Here is a 12,412-nt window from a genome sequence, read left to right on the forward strand (position 1 = left end):
GGCACACTGAGTCTGTGGGATATGTGTCATTTGGGTTGTGTTGGGGGATGGAGGTTGCTTGCGTTTCTGCTTTGGAGGTCTCTGTTGCTTAGACAGATTTTTATTTAGAGCCTCCGTGAATGTTTTTGTGTTACTATGTGTGGATTTTGGTGGTGTAGATTTAGTGAGACTATGTGATGAGTGTGGTGTGGTGCAAATGTTTACCTTCTCCTCATGACTGTCAAGTTCAGTCTTGGTTGGAGAGAGCTTTACCTCCAGTTTGGCTAGATAAGTGCATCTCTCACAGGTTTTAGTGTTGGGTGGCAGGAGGAGAGGGTTGTCTGTGTACATTAGTCATCATCATCTGAGACATTCCCATCTCCCAAATGTGTTTGTTAAACCTCAAATGATATTTGTCAGGTACCTGACCAAAGTCTGTGTGGCCTGTGCTGACTACCCATTCCATGCTGTATTAGGCAACGTAGCTCCCAAAAACAAATTATGGGGGTGGTCATCTGACAGACACTTTTCAGTTAATCCACACTGTCCTGCATCATAAGTTCCTTTACATCATTAAAATAATCTCACATTTGTACATAAAAACCAATACCAGAAAACTGAGAAAACCATAAATCAGAAGCACTAATAGCAGTGTTTACTTATAACTGTGAAAGGGATGAGCTGCATATGCAGCATAGTTGACTTTCTTAGCTTGTCTCCCTTCACCATAAACAGTGTTATCTCTGGAGAATATTTACATTAGTGAGAGGGGTGGTGGTGAGTCACTTTATCCAGCAATATATTGGACAGACTTAGAATTATTTCAGAAATGGGAGCCATTCACAATTACAAAGTATGTAAATGAGTTGTGCCCGATCATTATAGGTAACCAACTCTTAAAGAATAGTAGAAGTTAAAGATTAGAAGTAAAAGATAATTTCCAGCCCACAAGAAGGCTGCACTCCTTTATCTCCTCCAACTTGTTTGCACATTTTTTGGAGCTTAAAAGTGCTTACTTATTTCATGTAAACTCTAATTTGCATGGTACCGGAGTAGGCATATTCAATTATCAGGTTTGTTTTTGGCAGGAGGACTGGCAAGGTAAATTGCTCTTTCTTTCTTTGCTTTTATTGTCAGATTATTATTTCACATTTCTCTTGTGATTCCTTTTTAATAGCTTGCAGGTATCCATCCTTTTATGTTGGTATTTTGTGATGCAGAGCCTTTTAAAAGTATATAGCAGACCTCAGTTACTTTGGGCTTGTTTTTTGTCAGAAGGAAGGAATACATTTCCTCCACTCTTTGTGAACTTGTAGTGTTGGCACATAAGCACTGCACTTTAGGCTACATACTGACTATAATGCTATAGGGTACTGTATAAAGAAGCAGAAAAAAGTACCCACCCAGGCAAGACAAATGATATTACAGGTAACCAATTATAAAACCCTTTTATGAAGCACTGTTTGTGCATCAAGGGCAAAAATTATTCCTCGTCAGTTTGAGCAACAGTATATCTTCTGAATGCCTCATATTGAAAACCGATCTAGTTATTGAGTGCATATAATGTAAGAATAACTTTTTCTTTCTTTCTTTTTTCTTTTATTTTTCTGGTTCTGGTTATTCCTGGTCCTTTTAGCAGTAATTCTTTCTATGCTTGCCATGTAAATGTATCTCCCATCATTGCCTTATCTTTTTCTCATAACAAACAGCAGTAGGACCCACCATACGAAGAGGCTGAAAGGGACAAATGACAAAAGTGCCTGAATAAGAAGTTACACAAGTGAACACACTGCTGTAAACATTTTATAATGTATCCACTGCATCTATTTCCATCAGCAGTCAGCACAAACAACCAAACTGCTGTTCCAAAAAATGCACTGTTGTCTGCTTGCATAGTGAAGGAATGAACCACTTAGGTACAAAGTGAAAAAGAAGAAAAGTGGACTGATACGCATTACTTCACTATATTTCACAGTGAAGGGATAATACCTTGCCGTCAGCATTGGGCTGTAAATAAAAGCACACAGATGAAACTGTTAGCATTTCATAAAGTGTAAAGTACCCTCCCACACAAGCTAAAGAAACACTCCTCCCACTACTTTTGCATGTTATGAATATTAATCAGGTTACCAGCACAGTGAAGGGACCCAATTCAGAGGCAGACAGGAAGTGAGTTTTAGCTTGCATGAACATACACTGATTTTTTGTTTATTTTTCTTGTGTTTTAGCACTTACAAAAAGCAGTTGTTTAAGTTCCTGAATACTGTGGCTTGTGGGGCTGGAGATTGAAGCAATAAATCATGAAGTTGGAGGTAAGAACTTTGTAAATGTTGGCAAAATCAACTTTCTGTGTACGCATGTTGAGCATATAAACAATACATTTTGTCTTGTAGGGCAGAGGCAGGGTAAAACAGGGAATGTGAAGTTGTGGCCAAGTAACTCTGATGTTCAGAGCTATTGAAGGAATTAGGTTATGTTAGTTCTTTGTATTTCTAATCCTGAAGCATAAAAGGGCAGCAGAGTTCTTGTGTTTCTGCATTCCATAGTTTATATTTGTGGGATTAGAAACAGTATTGTGATCTTGTAGATAAGAGATGTGAAATACAGTAGGAACTGCAGGGAACTGAGTTTCTGTGAATAAATCTATTTGGTTTAAAACAACATTGTAAAGTAATGCCTGTATTTGCTGTCCTGTTTTATAATTTCACTATTAAATATTAGCAAATATATATTTATTTTCGGACACATGCTGTTATAAAATATGCAAAATAAAAGTTTGAGAAAAATAAAATAAAATCATGGTAGGAAAGCTCAGTGTCACATATTTTGGAGTGCTTACTCACACATAGTGGTTGTCCAATTCATTTCTTGTCTGGGGTCCTCCCTGTACCCATGTTGGTTTGTGCCTACTGTGGTTTAATTCCTCTTCCCAAACATGTGGTATAGCCACACTGATGATCCCACAAACTTTGTGTGTGTGTTTGTTTTGTAACATGCTGGCACCCCCATTTTGAATTAGTTTTTCTGCCTTATGCCCATAGAGTGGCAGGAATGGATCTAGCTAAATAATTGAACACATACTGCCGTGATGTTGCCAGTTTTAGAATTCCTGGAGGGATGGGGGGGGGGGGGCTGTCATCCTTATTAAATTTAAAAGAAATACCAAATTAATTAAAAAAGAAACACAGGAAACTGTATAGTCAAGCTGCTGTTATGATTAACTAACTGCCCTCAGAAAGTAAAAGGAATAAAATGACTGGAGTTTTTTTTCGCTACTGTTGACATTCTGGTACAGTTGTGTAAAATCTTACCATAACAGTAGATGTCCTTGCTATCACTCCTGCAGTATTCTTATCATTCTTGGGATTCTCTTACATGGAAACCCGTTGTTCAGCCAGTATACCAAAGACTTCCTGTTGCTTTTAAAGGAACACCTAAATGGCACTCAAACACTCTGGTGGGAAAAGACTTCAGAGTCGAGTGCTGCTCAAAACATAAATTTATTACTTAAAAAACTCATAAAACAACAACAGACAAAACTCAAAGCTGGATATTATTTTGGGTAATTGTGCACTGATGCCATAGGGTAATCATTTGATATGTGCCACACAGGGTGTGCAAAAGTTTAGCTAAGAGTATTATATAAAAAAATGAAAAACTGGTTTTAATTTGAGCTGCAGTAATCTTTCAAGTGCACTGCGTATTGTTGTTCTATATTATTTTTTTGCAACTGTTACATGTTTTACTAGTAGGTTTGATAACATTGTAGCTGCTTATGCTGGCATTCTGAGGAAATGTTACTAATTTGAATTTTATCAGTAATTTGAATTTTATGTCATCAATTAATTTAGTATGATGTATAAAAAGGCTTGTTGACTTATGGGTAATTGTTCTGATGAAGTCCAGTTACCAGAAGACGAAAGTGCTAAACCTCTATTGTTGTTTTATGAGTTTTTTAAGTAATACATTTATGTTTTAAGAAGCACTCGACTCTATAGTCTTTTCCCACCAGTGTGACTGTTCTTGGTTTCTGGATTGAATTTGTCACTCAAACGCTCCTTGCATAGCATAGGGCATAAAGGTGACATTCAGGCCTACCATAAAAAGAACTGACTGCCCCAGTAGGAACACCAGTCCAAGGAACCCAAGAGGTAACCTGTACATCCAGGAAGGCAAAGAACTAGGTGGATAGGGGAAGGGAGTGAATACTGCAGCAGTGAAGGCAAGGACATCTACCATTCTGGTAAGAGTTTAAATAATTGTCCATTCACTGCTGCAGTATTCTTAACATTTGGGAGAGTGCCAGAGCTCGGGAGGAAGCTTTGAAGGGGTGAAGGAGAAGAAGAGGAATCCCCTAAAAAGCCATGGAGAATGGCACTAGCAAACTCATCCCTAGCCTTGGAGAAATGATCCAACTTAGAGTGCTTAGTAAAGGTATGCACATAAGACCAGGTAGCTGCTTCAAGAATAGAATTGGTATCTAAACCCTTGAAAGAAGCACCAGAAGAAGCCACCACTCCAGTAGAATGATCCTTGACTGAAGAAGGAAGGCTTTTGCCATGAAAGGTGTAACAAAAAGAAATGGCCTTAGAAATCCAAGAAAAAATAGTTTTGCTTGGATACAGCTAGACGCAAAGATCTAGGATGAAAAGAAACAAGCAACTGATCAGATTTTTGAATAGCCTTAGTCTGATCCAAATAAAATTTGAGTTACTTATGCACATCCAAAGTATGCAGCACCCTCTCACTGTCAGAATACGGAGAGGGGAAAAGAGTAGGTAGATTAATAGACTGGTTAAGGGAAAGCTCATTAACAACCTTAGGCATAAAAGAAGGATTAGTGCGTAAGCATACCCTGTCAGGGAGGTCAAGCCATAAGTGCCTGCAACACAGACACCCATCTGGCATTAGTAAGAGCTAATAATTAAACAGTCTTCCAAGAACAATGTTGCAAGGAAGCTGAAGCAGCAGGCTCAAAATGAGGTATAGGTTTCTGGCAGGTCTAATATTAAGGAAGCCTTTGAGAAATTGTTTAACCTTGCATCTAGAAGCTAAAGGCGGAGATAAAGGCAGACAAGCAGAGATAGGTGGTAAGTTGGCCTTAATAGAAGAATAGGCCAAATCAACATTGAGCAACTCACACGAATAAGACAGAACCAAAAGAACATCCGCAGTAAGTGGTCCAAGGTATGAGAGAGACACCAAATAGAAACCCTTTTCCATTTGGATAAATAAGATTTCCTAGTAGTAGGTTTCCTGGCCTCCTGCAGGACTTGGCAGCATGTCCTCAGAAAAAGCCTATCACCCACAGTGTCAGTTGAAGCATGGACAAGTGAGGACAGATGAGAGATCCCTTGTCTTGGGTGATTAGATCCACCCTGTAGGTAACTTGTGTGATTGCCTCTTGCAAGATGCAGAAGTAGAGGGAACCTGTGCTGATGTGACCAAAAGAGAGTCGCCAATAAGCTTTTGTGGAGGCTCTCAAAAAAAATCTACCCAAGCAACAGGGACCTCCAAAGCAGAAACGTAAGGAACCTCCACTCCCCAACACAACCCAAATGACACATAGCCCACAAACTGTGTGCCACTCGACCACAGCCCATAAGGCATAACAACGTACCTAACACTCTAGTCATAGGTGACTCTATAGTCAGGCACACTGATGTTCCACTCACCAGGCTAAACAAGGAGAAAGTCACTGTCAGCTGCCTGTCAGGTGCCAGGATCCGACACATAACGCATGCACTCAAGTCACTCCACAGCAAGTAGAAATATGACTCTGTCATTGTCCATGTTGGTGTGAATGACCTGAGATGTACCTCCCTGGACTACATGAAAAGAGACATGGAGGAGCTTTCTGATCTTTTAGCCCAGGCAGGTATGACCCTAGCCCTGAGTAGCATCCTGCCATCACCCGGAATAATACCACAGTACAAGGACAAAATGATTGACTTCAACAATTGGCTAAGCTTCTGGTGTCATTCTAAGGGGATCCAGTATCTGTCTGCTTGGGATGACATGATCAACAAACCACGATGCTCTGCCAGAGATGGCCTGCACCTGTCACCCTTGGGATTCCGGATACTAGCTAAGGCTCTTGCCACCCCTATAGTGCCTTTTTTAGGCAAGATTCAAATGACAAATTCACCACCGTAACAGGTACAAGCAAGCAAAATCTGAGGGTAATGCTACTCAATGCTAGAAGTCTAAACCTCAAAATGCACTCACTCGAGGCACTCCATAAAATGGAGAAGATCAACATCTGTGCAGTGACAGAGACCTTGTTCAAGGCTCCAGAGAGCACCCCTGCATTACCAGGCTATAATTCATACCACACCTTTCAGCCACCTAACTTGGACCAAAGCACTAAAGGCGGAGGCGTGTCTATTTATTAAGGATATCCACACCTCCAGGCTAGTTGCTCAGCATAATGCATCTGAGATTATCCAAGTGCAACTAACTCTGGGCAAGACCACAATGCAAATTGTAGCTTGCTACAGATCCCCCACCATGCCCCAGGATTCCCACTCCTCATTTCTTGATACACTGGAAAATATTAGGGTACAACCTTACACCCTAATAATGGGTGATTTCAACTACCCCACCATTAACTGGGAAAACTACTCCTGTACCAACTCTTGTGCTCAACGTTCTTTTCTCATAAAATCTAATGCCTTGGGGATCAATTTATCCACACCCCCAGGGGCAGCAATATCCTAGACCTGGCCATTACCAACATGGGCAACCGGTGTTCCACACCAGAGGTCAATTCCTTGTTTGTCAGATCCGACCACAAGCAAATCACCCTACATCCACATCTCAGCCCCACCCCCCATTAGGAAAACCACCCTAAAAAATTTCTCATAGCCAACTTCACGCTTCTTAAGACAGAAGTGGCAAACTTCATGACATCCATGCTGATGGACAGTAGAGATATGACTGCTGAATCCTATACAATTGCACTTTATAAGCACTTATACGAGTGCATGGATAGTGCAATCCCTAACAGAACCAAGACGCTATCCTCCAAAAAAGGAAGCCAGTCTGGTGGTCCCCTGCTATAAACAAGCTCTACATCAGAAGAAAGAAACTGTTGCAAAAAAGTGTAAAATCACATGATTGGAGGAACTCCGTGGTCAGCCTCAGTAAGAAGCTGAGATCCCTCATAAAATTCTCCAAAGCTAGTTACGAAAACAAAATCGCCACTGATTCTAAAGACAACCACAAAGCATTCTATAGCTATGTCAAGAATCTTAATGGCAACACTCGGATCTGCTCTGAGTTACAGCACAATGGCACTAAATATACAGAACCAACTGATATTGCCAACATCCTGGCAGATAGGTTCAGTGCTAACTTTACCCCTCTCTCATCCCCTAAAGGGCCCATCTCTATACCGGAAGAATGCAAAGTACCTGTAATCATGGCTGCACAGGTAAAAAAACACACTCTCCAAAGCCAAGAACACAGCATCCATAGGACCTGACAACTTTCCAACCTGCATTCTACATGACCGACAGAACGAACTGGCACCCCACCCAAGTACCATGTTCAGTCATAGCCTCACCTCAGGCTTTGTGCCCACTGAGTGGTACGCAGCAACGGTTATCCCACTCCACAAAGGGGGAGCCACCACGGACCCCGGGAACTACCACCCCATTAGCCTGACGAGCCTGGTCTGCAAGGCTATGGAACTTATAAACAATGACATTGGTTATCTCCAAACTCTGGACCCTACCCAGATCAGGTTTGTAAAAGGCAGATCATGTCTCCTAAACCTGATAGACATCTTTGAAGTGGTCACCAAAGCTGTAGATGAGGGTAAGGTTGTACACACAGCCTATCTCGATCTCGCCAAGGCTTTCAACACCATCCCCCTCTCTGTAATTATAGACAAACTCACTAAACTAGGTATAAATCCCTATGTCACAAGATGGGTTGCAAACTGGCTCACTGACTGAACCCACACTGTGAAAGTAGCAGACTCTAAATCCAACTTCAGACCTGTGACAAGTGGAGTACCACAGGGTTTAGTCCTAGGTACTCTCCTGTTTGGTATCTACTTCTCTGAAGTACAGGCTAACACAGGAGGTCTTTGGCTAACAAAGTTTGCAGATGACTGCAAACTAGGAGCCATAATTAAATCTCCTAACAATGTGGACATCCTACAAAAGGGCCTCACTGAGACAGATGCCTGGTGTCAAAGCCATGGCCTCAAGCTCAATGCTAAAAAGTGCATAGTCATCCATTTTGGTAAAAACTCTGTACCCATGTACTACCACATAGGCAGTAGTCTACTTAACACTGAAAGTGTGATAAGAGACCTTAGGACACAGGTGGACAGTAGTCTCTCCTTTGATAATCACATTGCCACAGTAGTCTAGGAAATCCTTCTACGTGGCACACCTCATCACAAAAGGTTTCTCATCCAGGAAAAAAGAGGCCATTGTTCCCCTCTAATGATCACTCATTAGACCCATTATAGAGTACAATGCCCCTTTTGTATGTACCTCACAAGACATCTACAACAACTGGAAAGGCCACAGAAATACCTCACAAAGAGGATTACCGGCCTCAAACAGATGCTGTATGCAGACCATCTTAAAAAACTCCAGCTTTACTCTGTCGCATATCGCCTACTCAGAGGCAATCTCTGCCTAACATACAAAGCTATGTCAAAGCCAGAGCTGTTGGACATGCTCCATGTAAAGAAATCCCAATCCCTCCGAGCTACATGCTCTAGGGACCTAAACCTTGTCACCGCAATAAACAGAACATGCCGGAGGGATAGATTCATGTCTCAGAGACTTCCCATACTCTGGAACAAACTACTTATCTATATCAAACAAAGCTTCTCATTAGCACTCCTCAAGAAAAATCTTGATGATTGGATGGGAGATAGGAAATTCAACCTGGGGATCACTTATGTGGCTCTGCTTGACAGGGGCACAGGAAAATAATTTTCTTGGGAGGCAAAAGCCAGGGTACCATTTGGCTAGGCTTATATAAGCCCTAGGGCCAATAGCCTAGTACCTACCTATGAACCTATGAAAGCATCCTGTTGAATCTTGAACATGACTTTTGACTCCTTTTCTGACCCATAGTCCAAAGGAGAAGAAATCTGAGTAGAGTAAGTCAGGGATTCGTCATCAGAATCCGACTCATTCTCAGAAGAACCCTGTTCTCTAGGTCTTTTAACGGGAGTAAAGGACCAAGAAAGAGCAGGAACTGAAACCCCCTGAGGAGGCTTTAAGGACATTAAAGCAGTAAATAGCCCGTGAGGGAAGGCCTGCCATTCCCTAAGAGGATCCCTAGGAATAGAAGAAAAATATTTAAGTTTTTGTTTCTTTTTTAAGGGAATGTCCCCTCCAAAAAACTGAGAGGACTCAGACCCAGGATGGTAGCTGAGAACTGTAGTAGGAACTTCTCCCCCAAAATCCGAAGAACTCCCCTAGGCCCCTCGGGGGAAAAAAAAATTAACCACGGTGCCCCCTGAATGTCCAGGACAAACGCCTGAAAAGCCTCTTCAGACATGCTGCCAGTTATTGGCCTCCCAACACAGTTGCAGGAAATCTGACAACACAGCCGGTTTGTAACAACCTTGGGAGAAACACCTAACAGAGGCTGAACAGCAGAAGATTCCATTCATACCTTTTTTACCTCCCTTTTCCCTAACCGCTGACCCTCAGGGCAGGAGATTCCTTCCATTGTATCTTTAGCAAGAAGCTTAAGATACTGGCTCTCAAGATACAAGGAAAGGGAAGAAAGTCGACTGCGAAGGGTTTTTAGAATGAACGCCTGGCAAATCGAACAAGACACATGGTCAAGAGACGCTCTTAGACAAAATAGACCCTTATTGTGGTGGTATTTATGGGGAATTTCTCTCCCACACTGGCATTTACCCTTCCTGTATGACGTTAGCCCCAAGGAGCACAAAAAAAAAAAAAACAAGAAAACCCCAATGGGGGCACTATTCTGCACTGCAAACATATGCAGGTTAACAGACTGATGACAAAAAGATGCATTCGGATGGATCTATATTACCATATCGAATGGACTAAATAGCGAAAGCTATTTAGTCAATCCGATACTGTCGAAATGGCAAAATAGCGAAGGCATGGAACATCAAATTTTTTCCCAGGGAAAAAAATTTGGTGGGCCGTTTTCGGGACTTTGCCATTTCCTCCACTATGGTGCAATCTCGGAGTTGGTATATTTAAGTGGGGGTGGTGTGAGGGGGTGAAGCCCCCCACTTACCTTTGTGTTTGTTTTTTTTTTTGCGGAGCAGCAAATTTTTTCCCTGGGAAAAAATTTGCTGTTCTGTATGTTCGATATTTTGTGGTTTAGACATTATCGTTACGATGAAATAGCGTTTGCTATTTTCATCGTACGATAAGGTAATATAGACGTATTCGGACTGGTGGCAAAGATGTTCTGTTTATGCCCTATGCTATGCAAGGATTGTTTAAGTGATTGTTCAGTTGTACCTTTAAGAGTAACAGGAAGTCTTTGGTGTACTGACTGGACAATGAGCTTCTATGGCAGGTAATCCCCCAAATGTTAAGAATACTGCAGCAGTGAATGTAAGGACATGCTGCTATTATAACAAGTTTTCCAGTAGGGGTTGCAGTGAAGCAGGTGGTCAGGTGGTGGATGGCAGCCGTACCTACATGCGAAAGCAAGTTGAAATGTAGACTTAATTTCAGAAATTTTATTGACTTCCAAGAAAAACTTCAAAGAAGTGGGAGAGTAGGTTTAAAATGCATAATGGAGAAGTTTACATGCAGTGTGTAATGTATGTATATGTATATACAGCTCATAATAGTTTACGTCAGGCTGTAGCACAGCAAAAATTTAGCAGATGAACATGTGAGAGCCACCTCTGAACCTGATGAATTCATGCCTTGCCCCAGGATGACATTAATAGAAATTGCCCTATTTATTTTAGTTAAATGTAGCACAAAAGGATATTTCTCAGCCTGTAATTTGGTAATAATTCAGCAGCTGCACAATGACTTTTATGAAGCTGTAAAACACTGTCATAACAGGAGTAAGAGCAGGGGATGAGGAGAACTTTTGCATCACTATATTTGTCTCATGATGATGGTGTCAGTAGCATCAGTGAGTCACTAAGTCCATGCCCAGTTCTAACTGTAACTAAAGGCAGGAATATCCAGGGTTGTGTATAGTGGAGTGGGAGATACTGCACTATGACCCCCGCGTGACCCTGACTGTTAAGTGAGTAATTAGAAAATGAATGTATAAGTATAAGTGGAAGTTGTGACATTGACCACATTCTCATTTGCTGGGAAGCTACAAAAACAAAGTTCTGACAGCTATGTAATATTTACTACATTTTGGGTTAAAGAGGGACCTAGACACTATAAAATTGTAGAGATATAAATCATTAATGTAAATCTTGTAGGTCATCTGTACTCCACCCAGTCAAATAAACCTGTTGATATATGGGTCTTTTTTATTCACACCTAAACTGATTTTAATATGTTTTGTTGAACTTCCAAGTTATGCTTGTGCCTTTTCTTCAAATTTTGGACTAACTACTTGGCTCAGATTATGGTACAGACTGTAGTATTTATTTATAAATATGCCACCACTGTTTTCTGGATCATAATGTAATAGAAATATGAACTGTAATTAAATCTGATAAAACTTGCAGCAGGTAAACTAAAAAAGTACTTTTTTGCAGTATATGTAAGTGCTCCTTACCATGAGTATATGTATAAACTTGAACCCATTTTTTCTGTGAAGATAAAATGAAAAAAGATGAATATGGAATTTGTAGACTGAAATTCTTTCCTTTTGCTGGGCAACACAATAATTAAGTTTTGGATGTGAAATGTGTGACTCAGATGTGAAAACGTAATCACAGAATCTGGGTCTATTTCCTGCCTGGACGCCATTGGCCATAAAAAGAGCAATTAGATTTTTTTCAAAAATATATGAAGACTAGAGCAAGTAGGTAGGCACGTTAATATGCAAATGTGAAAATGCATTTATATCTGTGAAGATACAAGCTGTGGCTGATGGAGCATTTTTAGAAAAATGCCAAAACTTAGCAGTTTTGCTGATGCAGTTGTCTCTGCTTTATTCTATTGCAACTTACTGTTCAATAATTCTTCTATAAAAGAATAGCCAGGAAAAAATATCTGGAGGAACCCAGCTGGGTAATCTGGGGTGAGAGAATGAGAATGTAAGAGTTTATTATATCTACAGTGAGAAGAGAACACTAGAAAGCCTTGAAATTTGAAAGAGCCTTGTATTCCAGATAGAGGTCACCTCTGAGGAGTCTGTATGAAACTGAGTAGAGGGATAGGACTTTTAACCTGTTTGTGTATGGTAGATGTTTGTGGTCCTGGATTCTCCTGGTGAGAAACCTCTGTGGTCTCTCCAGCTGCTGCATGTGCTTTGTGAG

General features: G+C 40.9%; 1 protein-coding gene across 1 annotated transcript in view; it reads left to right on the plus strand.

The window, feature by feature from the left end:
- Positions 1-2,148: 2,148 nt before the first annotated feature.
- Positions 2,149-12,412, plus strand: part of LOC122798645 (histone-lysine N-methyltransferase PRDM9-like) — a 264,008-nt gene continuing 253,744 nt past the window's right edge. The window contains 1 exon segment of the mRNA XM_044067731.1: positions 2,149-2,291. The gene's annotated coding sequence lies outside the window, so the exon portion shown is untranslated.

Source organism: Protopterus annectens, chromosome 3.part1, assembly GCF_019279795.1.
Source record: "Protopterus annectens isolate FY-2018-M chromosome 3.part1, PAN1.0, whole genome shotgun sequence".
Lineage (NCBI taxonomy): Eukaryota > Metazoa > Chordata > Ceratodontiformes > Protopteridae > Protopterus > Protopterus annectens.